The 13,289-nt window shown below is 37.9% G+C and overlaps 1 protein-coding gene across 2 annotated transcripts in view; it reads right to left on the bottom strand.

Moving 5' to 3' along the window:
• Positions 1–13,289, bottom strand: part of ndst2a (N-deacetylase/N-sulfotransferase (heparan glucosaminyl) 2a) — a 111,901-nt gene that overhangs the window by 73,494 nt on the left and 25,118 nt on the right. For both annotated transcript variants that reach the window (XM_057341897.1, XM_057341898.1), the window contains exon 2: positions 10,641–10,745. The gene's annotated coding sequence lies outside the window, so the exon portion shown is untranslated. The remainder of the gene's footprint in view (positions 1–10,640; positions 10,746–13,289) is intronic.

Genomic DNA, 13,289 nt, shown 5'->3' with positions numbered 1-13,289 from the left:
TGTAATATTAAACTGTCCCTCTCAAAATGATTTGCAGCATCCGGGCTACAGGGTGTTATTAGTTTTGAGCGGTTGTTATTTGAAAATACTATAGAATATTTGTGTCCAGTTGAAAAGTTGTTGTTTGTATACGCAGACATTTTAAAATAACACATTTTAGTGTTGTAATAGCAACACGTGAAACCGTGACACTTTTGCTAAAGGTTATCATACCGTCAAAATCTCATACTGGCCCAATTACTATTCAGACTTCTAAACAGCATGAATCCTATCCAGTAAATAACCTTAACTATACACCACAACTTTACATTAACTACAAAATCATAGGTCAAAAACATGCTAACATATTTCATGAATTCTTTGAGGAGAATCAAAAGAGCAGAGGTTACATGGACAGTGCCAGAGAGGTTGCGTGTGGAAAGATCAAAGAGGACTTTAACCTGTAGAATCTTCCACAGAAAACCCTACTGCTGGTTCACAGCCAGCCTCATGGGCAGTGAATCCTTAGCATGTTGGCAAGACGTTTGGAACCCTGCACTGCTGAAACAGAATGGCACCAAGCTCTAGCATCACGACGTCTCCAGCAGGGCCATTTTGGATCTCGACCATATGGACTGACTATTCAGCCTTTTCATTTCAGATTCATGACTCTACAGATGCTGGGCTGCTCTATACACTGCTGGACATGGGCTGAGATCAGAGCATTTTACAGATGGTTTGAATTGAATAATTAACTGATTAGAAGTTACCATGAATAATTGAACCAAGATTTATTAAGCTTTTTCATGTTGGAAATCTACATTTAAAGCAAGTGGTGAAGAGGACTAATCTGTGAAGTGAAAAGAAATGGGGGAGGAAAAGAAAAAAACACCAGCAACACAGAGAGATGTCCTTCAAATTGGATATCCTCTACCATTACCTGAAGGCATTCGAATCTCTCTTACACAGAACCCTGACCCTTTCCAAACTTTGCTTTTTTTAAGCACTGCCCTGCAAGGCCTTGAATTCTCTTAAAACTCTTTGTCTCCAACACTGTTTGTCTTGTTTCTGCTTCTATCTAATCTCATCGTTTCAACATGATTAATTAATGAGGCAGATTTTTCTTGCCATGGCATAGCATCTGCCCGTACACTCGGTGTGCCATTGCAGTTTAAGCTAAAGGGGCTGATCAGGAGTCAGGTCAGAGCGTTAAACCCCACTTAAACCCAACGGACGGCAGGCGAGATGCAAAAGCCTCCTCAGGACTTAAGTGCACTCGACTGGAGTGCAGCAGAAAACGCAAAAGTGTGGCAAAAAGATAGGCTTGAGAGAAAGTATGCGTATAAACTCGAGAGAAAGATTATGGCTTACAAAGACAGAGACACATGGGAGGGATGGATGAACATGGTTCGTTTCACAGACATCTTCACACCATTGTCGTCTTGTTGTCAGTAGCCAAGACGGGAACGAAATAATAAAGGTAAGAAAGAATAAAATGAGGGAATGATGGGACAAACTGAGAATTAGAGGAGAATGGCCCCTTATTTATGAAAAGCGAGCCACAGGCAATGGTTTCTTGGCAGATTGTCTGGAGTCAGGGGCTCATTCAGTGAACAAAGCCTATAGCCATTAGCAAGACATTTGGAGACTTTGTTGGATCTTCCACATATTTGGAGGAAAAAAAGGATTGGTAGGGTTCAGAATCCCAGCGAATAGGCAGGAGCAGACAGTGAGCCAAGAACAATGGCGGATGGATAGCTGGAAATGAGGGACAATACAAAACATGAATAAAGGAGAGACCGTGAGAGAGCTTTACAGACGGAGCGAGGGACAGAGAAAGAGAGAGAGCTACTAAAAAAACGAAGCAGCATTAAAGAAAACATTCACTGTACTAAAGGGAAGTTAAGTCTTGTGAAACAATTCATTCCCATCACCCTTATATAATAACAGTGAGCCCATTAAACACAGTCAGCATGCTGTGATGTGATCTATGCTTCTGACAGCTACACCTCTGTCCTTCACAGAGACTGAGCACTGACAGAGAACATGTAGGAATGGTCACTGCGACAAAGCAGTTGTCGTGGTAATGAATAGGTCAGGGTCTTGGTGCTGGATGTTAAAATGTGGGCATTGAGAAGAAAAGCTCACATATGCTGCACAGAGATTCTATGTAAAAAACTTGAAAAATGGAAAGTAAGAAGTAATAAAGCACAAATCAGCATTGGCCTGGCTTCTCACAAAGTGGTGAGAAGTTACATAGTGTAACTTTAATAAAAAGCAAATTATGAACCATTATGAGTATGGGATACTCCAATTATTTTAAACTATTTAACCAAAGTTAAACTTTCATGTTTTAAACCTTCCACATTACTAAACGGATTTGTAAAAATGTCTGCTTCCAAATAGGATTCCAAAAGACTCTCATTGTTCTTTCCATCACATCCAACCAAACTTCGGTAAAAGGATAGTTCACCCAAAAAAGAAAATTCTGTCATCATTTACTCACCCTCAAGTTGTTCCAAACCTGTATACATTTCTTTGTTCTGATGAACACAAAACTGGAAAAATGTTAGCTATAGGACCAAATCACAAGACATCAAATTAAAAGGATAGTCAAAGGTGCCCCAGAACGGTTTGCTCTATTAAATTCTTCAAAATATCTCATTTAGTGTTAAACAGAACAAAAAAATATGCAATCTTTTTTTCAACTATGGTAGTGAATGATGTTCCAGAATTGAAAATTGCTAACGTTTTTCCAAATATCGTTCTCAGGTTAAAGACAAATACAGTCTTTAACCTGAGCGCATTTAAATACTCAAGCTGCCTCAAAACAGTCGTTAAGTTACAATCCCATAATGTTCAGTAAAGGGGCAGGACTCTCGTAACTGTGTCTCTACGTGTGCAGACATGCCAGCGCTGGAATGCAGCCACAAAGTCCTCGGCTGCTGCAACTTATGCACAGCTGGGATGGTCACCATGGATACAACTAAGGGTCACAGTAAGGTCAGCAGGTTAAAAAACATGAAGCCTCACTAACTACATCAAGACATGTTATTCCAAATCAGAGCAGCACTTGCCACCTGGGACCAGACGGCCAGAACCCAAAACACACATGAAAAATGACTTTGCATGAGCACAGCACAAAAAAAACGGCTGATGTAGTCTCTTGCCCTCATGCTTAGCAAGATTCACACTGAGACTGAGCCTCTATGCCACCAGGCTCTTCTACAACATCAGTATTTTGATAAATTGTGACATTCTCAATGTCCATCAGGATTGGATCGACTGGCTTTAGTACGATAGCCATTTGGTTACATTTTAATGCAAGACAACAAAATATGTAGTAGGCAGCATTTGCAGTGTTTCCCCTACCATTACCTTAAGGGGCGCCTCGCCCCTCCAACGGCACCTCCCACCCCCCTTGAAGGTCAAGTTAATTTAATTTTTTATGTAGCGTTAGATCACAAGAGAAGTAATTTAAGGTTACCTTTCCTATATAACATGTCTATACCTTGTTCTCGTACTAAACAAACTAAATAGCATTATGTTATTTATTTACATGGCGGCATGTCATTTCTGTTTCTACGTGGTTCTACTGTTTCTACATCCTCTAAAATCTTTATTTAGCGCCAAACGCGCTTCATTTTAACCCTTTCCGCTCCGTGAGCGCTGCTTCTCCAATAGCAGCACACTGAAATTCACACTGTAAAAAAGATTGTATTTTAACAGGAAAAAACCTTAATATTGTACTGTAGTTTTTTCTTTTTTTTTAATTGTATACAAATTTTATTAAAATTACGGACACTTATCTGTTAATTAATAACCCACATATTATTTTACGTGTTAAGACAATAATGTCAAATTACATGTTTTTCTTGTTTTTGTAGAGAAAAAATACTGTAATATTTATACAGTATTTTTACTGCTTTCTTAAATAACATACAAATTTATGTAAAATGATGATAATTTTCTGTAATTAAATTTGTTGCTCATTATATAAAGGTTTATTTCTATACAAATAATTTAACGTTTTTCTTCTGTATTTTTAAGTCAGATCTTAGTTGTTTTATTAGTGTATATGCATATTTTTACATTTAATTTTTTAGCAAACTGTTTAGTTAGGCTACAGTACATTTAAACAATACACAGTCAAAATTACAAAACTGCACTACTCTTGAGGTTGGAACTTTCATGTTTCCTGAAAGTGATATGACAGCCCCGTTGAAAAAAACAGCATATGCTGGTTAGGTATGTTTTGAAGCATGGTAGCTGGTTTAAGCTGAGGACCAGCCGGTTGCATAAAGCACCTTAAGTGTAATTTTGCCTTAAGTGTGTCCTTAAGTATACCTTAAGTTTTACTAAAGTTATTCTCCTATTGTCTTTGGCAAAGGGAAATCACCTCTAAAGTGTCATACTTAAGGGAAAAACTTAAGGTGCTTTATACAACCAGGCCCCGTACATGACCAGCTCAAACCAGCTACCATGCTTCAAAACATACCTAACTACAGTAGCATAGTGCTTTTCAACAGGGAGAGAAAGCACATGGCAATAAACATGACAAAAGTTGCAATAGTCTAGCCAACAAAAACATGATTAATGATAACCATTAATAAATTCACCTTTTCCCATGTCATGAATGGCTATGGCCTAACCACTACAGTCCATACCTTAAACCTGGTTAGCTCAGAGAGAACAACCTTAAAGACAGGAGAATGGACTGTTTTAAAACCGATTTAAAACTGCAGTTAAATAAACATATGAAAACAAACGTAATCAGTATAGAACTTTGGAGAATGTGGCCAGAGGCTCAACAGATTTGTTCAAATTCAAGAGGATCATTCTAGGACAATAAATCGAGCTGTAAGTTACCATAATGTTAATACATTTAGTAATGATCTTTTCATATAGGCCTGCAGTATGTCATACGCATCTTGTTTGCTCTTTTGCTATTTTGTAAAAGTATTTTTGCATTTTTGCTGATTGTCGTCAGCCCTAATTTTGTATGTAATGGCACTGAAACATTTTATATTTGTGTGCCTGTTTTTAGAAACCACTTCCAAGCACCAACTGTGTGTAAGCATATACATGTATGTATTCATTAAACTTGTACCATACATTAGTTAATTTTATTCATATACTGCAATGAAAACATCTGACCAATTAAATATATAGCAACATTCAAACAAAACTAAACACGTTTATTTTCTTTTAAAAACAACCTACCTTAACTATAGCTGTTGTTACTACACTTGCTATTGGTAAGCAGATGTCATTGGTTGACTCCCCGTGCTGCTTTGAGCACGATTGGTTAATCTGACTGTCATTCAGGAAACTAGCCAATTAGAGCTGTTCGCGCCCTTCACTGGTTCATTTTGAACATATGCGATGAAGTGATGTCTGTCAGTAAGGGTGCGTTTACACTTGGCATTAACATGCGATCTCGGTGATCCGAACAAGCAGATCGGATCTTCAGACAATCAGGACACAGCGCGTTTACTTGTCAACAAGTGGCTTCTACATCTGGATAATTTGATCGGATCTCTATAGTTTCCCACCCATTATTTTAATAAGCCTGCAATTTAAAAATAGCCACGGTGCGGGGAGATTTCACACAACACGTATAACGGGGAGGATGAGCATGTTACAGATTTGATACGCAGCCATGTTGAACTCGAGGCAGCGGTGGGAAGTAAACCATGGTTAAAGCGATTAATGATCTTATATGTGGAAGTATAAGCAGAGGACGTTTGTAAAATGACAAACAACAGCTTTTGTACTTGTGCTGTGGCGGGTTTCACTAGCGCGCACACACACACACAGACTCTAACGGTGTTTTTAAACACATCGTTTGTTTATTCATGTCACAGACACATAAAATAATCACATAAGTAGGCCGAAGTTCCTATGATCAAAAGCGAGCACTTACATCGTTCTCGTGTATTTGGGTTGGTTCGGCTGAAAGCGACAGCGTGTCGTTTCTTTGGTCTGCGCCCTAAATAGCGTGCTTACTGACATCAGCTATTAGCAACACTATACAATCTTGTTTCTGTGTGTAAATGATATACGGTGTATTCAGAGCTCCGTTTCAAGCTGCCCGTCTGCCGCTTAATCTGTTTTCGGGGACGGTACTTTCGAGTCAGATCCGTGGGCGTGGCTTGTTGGCTTTGACTAAATCTTTGGTGTTTCAAGTCTTACGAAACCTTTACCCTAACCCACACCCTAACCCTAACCTTACTCTAACCATCTAAACTACCTATGATTGTTAAAATTGATGAAAAAACACGTTTGGGTGATGACGGCAGACTCGAAAAAAGATGAAAAAACACGTTTGGGTGATGCCGTCAGACTCGAAACACCAAGGATTTAGTGAGAGCCGTACGAGACACAAGCGGCAGCAGCCCTCGGGGAACCGGAGAGTTGATTACGCCGTATAGGCTACAGTAAACACACACACGTATGTTAGAAACAAGCTGGTATAGTGTTGCCATTCGTGTCTGTGACATGAAAATAAACAAATGATGCGTTTTAAGCTGGCGCTTTGTGTGCGAGTCAACGCCATTCATGGCAGTCACAAATACAGCGATGATACAGCTGAAGTGGTCAAGTAAAACATCTCGTGTGATTTGACATAAATCCTCTGTAGGTTAAAGTATCCATGATAATTTCGTGGGAAAATGAACGAGTGTGTAACGTTCAGGAGCAAGAGTAAACTTTCCGCTGCAGGTTTCGGACAGACGAGAGAATAATGATAGCGGGCGGGGTTTTCTGTGAAATTGTACCGGTAAATGTAGATAATCTGTCTGGATTGCGTTTACATTACACTGAGATCCGATCACAATGCGTCCTCGACTACCTCTGGATCAGGACACGCTGATCGGATGACATTCCGATCAGAAGCGCGTTTACACTTGTCTTTTCAATGTGTATGTGGACAACATCCAGATACAGGTCGCATGTTAACGCCAAGTGTAAACGCACCCTTAGTTTCAGTAGTATTGATGGTCCAGTTATATGTAAACAGCGCTGGAGACACGAAGTCGTGTGGAAGTTGCAGGCTGCTGGAGAATAATCACACGCATTAACAGCTTTACCAGTGACCAGCAGAAGGTAAAAACTTGTTTTTTTGTAATTTGGTCTAGTGTGACGCTAATCGCGATTAGCGATATTAGCACTAACTTCAATGCTATAACATTCTACATAATATTGAGCTTAAGTAAACTTCCTCTTCTCACACGTATTTTTCTTTAAGTACACAGAAATATATGATAAGATTTGCCTGGGCAGTACACACACCTGGTAAGTATGTGTAACCTTAGATTTCTTTCTGACTTTAATTTGCATTCCATTTTAAACACTAATTTCAACAATAACTGTTAATGATAAAACCATTGCTCTCATTTTTTAGATGAAGGGAAGAAAAGCTACCCAGGCACCCAAAATCCATCAGTAGTAAGTGTTTTAAACATTCGACCTGAGTATTTGTATTATGTTGTTATTAACAATTGTGTAATATTATGTATGCTTAATACTGTTGTAATGTAACTCTGTAACCGTTTGGGTTACGTATTTCGTGGGTTAAAACATATCAAAATAAGGGACTTTTATTTTCTAACTCTTACAATAACAATCACGTACAGTTAAACATTTACATCATTTGTGAAAGAAAAATTGTCCATTCCTTTAAACTGGTGACTTGTTTTGCTGATTTAATGATGGAAGTTATAAGACTTACGTTTAAGTTAGCATTGTAACTTGTTTTCTAACAGTATACTCTGTATTCACATTGCCATAATGTATAATGATGGCAGATTTAGTCCTTCATCTAACGTTACTACATTGCATATTTGCCACAGACTCATTTACTTTTTTGTGGTATGTTTTTACTTATGGTATGATTTACTTATTCTGACAGTTTGATGTTTGTCCAAATATACTATCAAAACGTCCTCCAATATCTATTTGTGACCCTGTGTAAATGTTTTCAACACCACTTGAAACTGTTTTGTATTTCTCCAGGATTAAAAGTATGTTTTATAAGAATTTGATGAATGTATTGTATGGGGATGTACTTATTATTTACTTTATTATATTCAACCATTTGTTTAAAACGTATACTGTAATTCTGTACTGTAAAGAAGTTAATCATTGTGTATTTCGAGTGTACTTTTACAAATTATGGTGATTGTGTTCATATGATTAATATGTTTACCTAAATAAAATGTTATTCTACAATGCTAAACATGTGTTTTTCATTTTATTGACAGTATTTGACTAGTAATTCATGGCCAATATCTGTAAAGCTAGAGAACATTAAGTGCATTTACTGTATTAAAAGTATTTGACTGAAAAAATTCAGGAAAGAAACTGTAAAATAACAGTGTTTTTCTGCAGAACATTAGTACTTTCACAGTTTAAGGAGGTTTATCATTATAATTCAGGAAAAAAGCATAAAATAACAGTATTTTTATGTAAAACCTTATGTGCAGTCATTATTGAAGGTGTTTGATCGTAATAATTAAGGAAAAGTCTGTGAAATAACTGTGTTTCCCTGTAAAACATTTAAAGAAAAATTACGTAAATGTAATTTTTTTCCCCATTATTTGATTTACGGAGTTTGGTTTTTGTTTGGCAGCCGCTGCTGCCAGTGATTTGACCGTTTTTTTACGATATTTTTTTACAGTGCAGGTATGGTAACAAAGAACACAATACTGTATGTGTTTATACTACTGTATGATTTTATTCATCAAACAATTTTGAGTTATCGTTGTACTTTAGTTTTTTCTGCGAGCATTAATCAACTGTAAACTGGATACTGCTTGCACCAGCTCAAAACAAAAGAAATGTTATAGTTATTTTTCAAATAAAAATAAATTACACTAAGTTGAAAAACACCAGGCCTGTACTAAACCTTTAAACATTAACAGAGTCCAGCAGTGATGAGTAATTCTCCAACTCTAGCCCAGACATTCTTTTATAGGGCTGCGGTGAACTTTACATTGGTATTGCAAACCCATTCTGTAGTTATTAAACAGGCTGCTAACCCAGACTGCTATCTGCCTCTCTCTGCTTTGGGAAAACAAACTCCAAACCTCAAAACCTCTGGGAAGAACGTACTGCTGGCTAAAAATGAAAAGCAAGACATAATAGAAAAGCCCTGTGAGCTGAAAAACAGTGTAAAAGACAGGCATATTGGATAGGGGGATTTGTGACAGACCCCCAGCGTATGACTCACAACAGAAAGAGGGAGGGGATGGGGAAGGCCTTATGTTTCCTTTTGACATTCAGTTCCACCTATTTAATCTTATATCCCTCATATGTTGAAAAGAATGGATGAAGAATTTAATGGAAGGCCATTATTCTGAAAAGTATTAAAACACGCTGCTCCAACACACACACACACACACACACATTTCACAGTGACACACACCTGCTGGCATAAAGACCGGTACAGACGGACTGCCTGCTGAGAGCATAAAGAAGGTGGGGGGAAAAAGCATTTTCAAATGATAAAACAAATCCCTCCCTTGCAGTGCCTGGCCATAAATATTAGTACAAGAACTTAAATCCCAAACATCCTTGTTGGTCTATGAAAAATGAATTTGCAGATTTAAATTTTTCTTGCACTTAGACCCCAGTGCAAAACTTGACCACGAATGGCTCTGAATAAACCTGTTTCTTAGTTTCTGCTTATTTACATTATGCATTCAGTGACCTCAACAGAATTAAGTGAACATATGCTTGCAAGCTTGTGCACTTTAAAGAGACCTTGCCACTCAAACAAATTAACATCAAACCAAAGATGGCTAGTTGGCAATGTTAATCTTCCCACTACCTTTTGTAAGGACACCATTCATATGTGCGGCCTGTAGAAAAAGACATAAAAATTGTTTCGGTGACAGCCTGACCTTTAAGTGAAGAAGACAAGACTTCACCTTTGAATCATCAAAGCTGATGTATATGGTTGGTTACAAAAATGGAGAGTCACACATCTGCCTTGGTGTCACACTTGTGCTGCGCAGACGTCAAACAGGCGATCTGCTGAATAAACTCATTCTATGCAGCCTGTCAGGACACACCTGACAAGCAAAATATATAAAGGAGAAAAAAAACAGAATCTTCACATACAGACTTTTTTAAAATGAAAAAGCTGAGAACAAAACTTGTACTAAAAATCTATTGTGACACTATAAAGCAGCAAGCGTAGTTTGGATTAGAGACAGAGAAGTACTTGCCATGGTGGCACCCTGCTGGCTAATAGGACAGCCAGCGACTGACTGATCTCACAGCAAGTAGAAGTGACAAAATAACCATTTGGTACCGTTGACGCACATGACACACTCCAATATGGAGGATTAATGTTCCAATGGTCCATGCGTGCCATGTCTTTCTTCCTCCAGAACAATTCAGCTTATTCAACATATTCATGACAAAAATGTGTTTGAAGATTTGGTTGAAGTTCGGTGCCTTGGAGACATGCACTTCAGCTTGCTTTCAACATAGCTGAAGCCAATCTCTCTCACACACACCAGATCCAATTGAAATCTTAGGTGAAACCGAGATTAATTCTCAACTCTATGAGGCACAGAATTCTGCTACAGCGAGGACATGTATAAACTCAGCAATATACAGTACAATGTCAAACAATAATACTGAAAACCTACCTGATATTCAATTCCTCACAATGACAAAGGTGCAGCGTGGGCTGGGAAATGAAGAGGTTGGGAGGGAAGATGAAAAGCCTCCATTATTAATTGTTCAGGAGCAACCTGTAAAAACAGAAGATTTTTTTGTAAGATTATATTGGTCAGAACAACACTAGCACTTTACAATCACCTTCCTCCTAATGAACTGAGGTTACTGACATGATCTTAAAATTTTTACATAAGACTGTTTTCACTGGCTGTATTGCAAAGCGCCGTGTTTAGCATGCAACATGTGTTTTAGCTACCTGTCTAGGAAATTGCCACTTATGTGATAAGCAAAAAGTAACTTCTTTACAATGGCATAGGAGACTCCTCGTGAATAATTATTGTCCCAAGCTCTTCAGATAAGCTTATGTAGGGAATCAAAAAGAAAAAAAATTAAAGTGAGTGTCAAGAGGAGTCACTCACAAAAAAATAAAGGGGTAATTCACTCAACAATTTAACTTTTTGTGTGAAAGTTACAGCATGCACCCACTGGTGTAGCGTCAGCAGACCTTGTAACAACCCAGTTTTGTTTCTCACAGGAGTAAATCTTCTCAGGTTTACATTGTATAAAGGAAACATCAAGCTAACCAGAGTCAACATGGAAGTGCAACAAAGCTGTTTTAAAGGGGTCATATGGCGCGAACACGTGTTTTCTGTGTCTTTGGTGTGTTATAAGTTGCCCATGCATGTATCAGACACGTTAAATTGCAGAAATTAAAATGTCGGAACAAAAGATGCTTTCTATCTAAAAGCGAATGCTCACCCAGACCTGCCTGAAATGCCTCGTGTAACCACACCCCCACAGATCTATGTCAGTTCGTGTTATGATTTGACTAAGACCGCCAAAATGTACAGTTTACACAAGTAAGGTGGGCGTACCTGTCAGTACAATTGCTTTGGAACCTGATGTTCCAAATATGGTAAGAAGCGTTACATTTCCGTCACACGCTTGCAGTATTCGACCAATCACTACACACTGGTTAACTGGCCAATCATAGCACACCTCGCATTTCAGAGTGATGAGCTTTGTTAAAAATCTTTCAGAGAGGCGGGGCAAAGAGGAGATACAAACATGCACGGTATGTGGAAAATACAGCGTTTTTGAACCTTAAATCGTGTATACACATTACATTACATTACATCTAAAACAAACGATAATATTTGTTTTAGCCATGTCATTTGACCCCTTTAATGCTTCACCTTCATTTCGGGAAAAACTTTTTTTACATTCGGACTCTCCTTCATAATCAGTTATTGGAAGATGTTCAAGGTACGCAGAGCTACTTGGTTTGTGGAAGCACGTAAACAACCAAATGCATGCCAGTCTGGTATGATGTTAACAATTTCAGACACAACTGGACTTAAATTATTCAGATGTGCCAACTGCCAACCAATCAGTCAGTATTCATGTGCAAACATCTAGTATTATGAGTTACTATAAAGATTTTAATCAATCAATCCAAATAAAGGGAAGTAACAACATGGTGATCAAATAGCACTAAAATACTAATCAAGTACCAAACAAGCCTTAAAAAAAGGCTAATGGCGTATTTCCACTGCAGGAACTTTCTTCCAGAAAGTCCCTGCTCGCGAGGTAGTACTTTTCCAGAGTTCCGGAAGATTCGGGGGTTGGCCTTGGTCATCGAATATGCTGATTGGTTGAGTTCACGATTTCATTGGTTGACTCTACATGCTGCATCGTGTTCCGGTAAAAACAAACCACCATTTTTAAAAGTTTGTTGCGGTGCGTGTAGTTTCAGCTGTTTACTGTTTGAAATGGATAAAAAATAAGACATATCGACCGACGACGAGGTCCAGGCTTTATTAAGTGTTTTTGCAGAGGACAAAATACAACTGGAATTGGAAACGATGACCCGCAATGAAAAGGTATACTTAAAAATATAGAGTTGGTTATACAAGCTGGGCATTGTCGCACAAAAAAATGAAGAGTGTCTGTCACTGTATGTGACGTCATCGTTGTTCGACATTACCACCCCCTCCTGGACTGGGAGGAGCCGTCACATTAGTGTTGTCACGATACTGGAATTTCTAACTTCGATTCAATACCTAAAAAAATATCGATATTCGATACCATTTTCGATACCACGGGGAATAAACTGCCATAGCAATAAGGCCCTAATAAGCAATAGCAATATAGGCCTTTTTAAATTTTATTTGAAGTTAAATTGAACAAGACTAGACAATGAGGTATATATTTTTACATTATTTATTAATTGTTAATCTAATGTTAATTTTACGAATACATTTACTATTTAAAATCAAAGTTGTATTTGTCAGTATTAATGGACCGTTGAAAAAACCAGCCTATGCTGGTTTGGTATGTTTTGATGCTGGTTTGCTGGTTTGTGCTGGTTTAAACTGTTCATGTGCTGGTTTAAGATGGTCATATGCTGATTTAAGATGGTTCTTAGCTGGTTTAAGATCAAACCAGCATCGATCAAAACATACCTTACCCAGCATATACTGGATTTTTCAACAGGGGAGCTTACATAAATAGTTGTATTTTTTAACTAACATTTAAAAGAGATTAATAAATACTTGAACAAATGTATTGCTCATTCATTGTTCGTTAATGTTAGTTAATAGCCTACATTTTTATTT

Source organism: Triplophysa rosa, linkage group LG9 (genome assembly GCF_024868665.1).
Source record: "Triplophysa rosa linkage group LG9, Trosa_1v2, whole genome shotgun sequence".
Classification (NCBI taxonomy): Eukaryota; Metazoa; Chordata; class Actinopteri; order Cypriniformes; family Nemacheilidae; genus Triplophysa; species Triplophysa rosa.
This window is presented reverse-complemented; position numbering and strand designations above follow the sequence as displayed.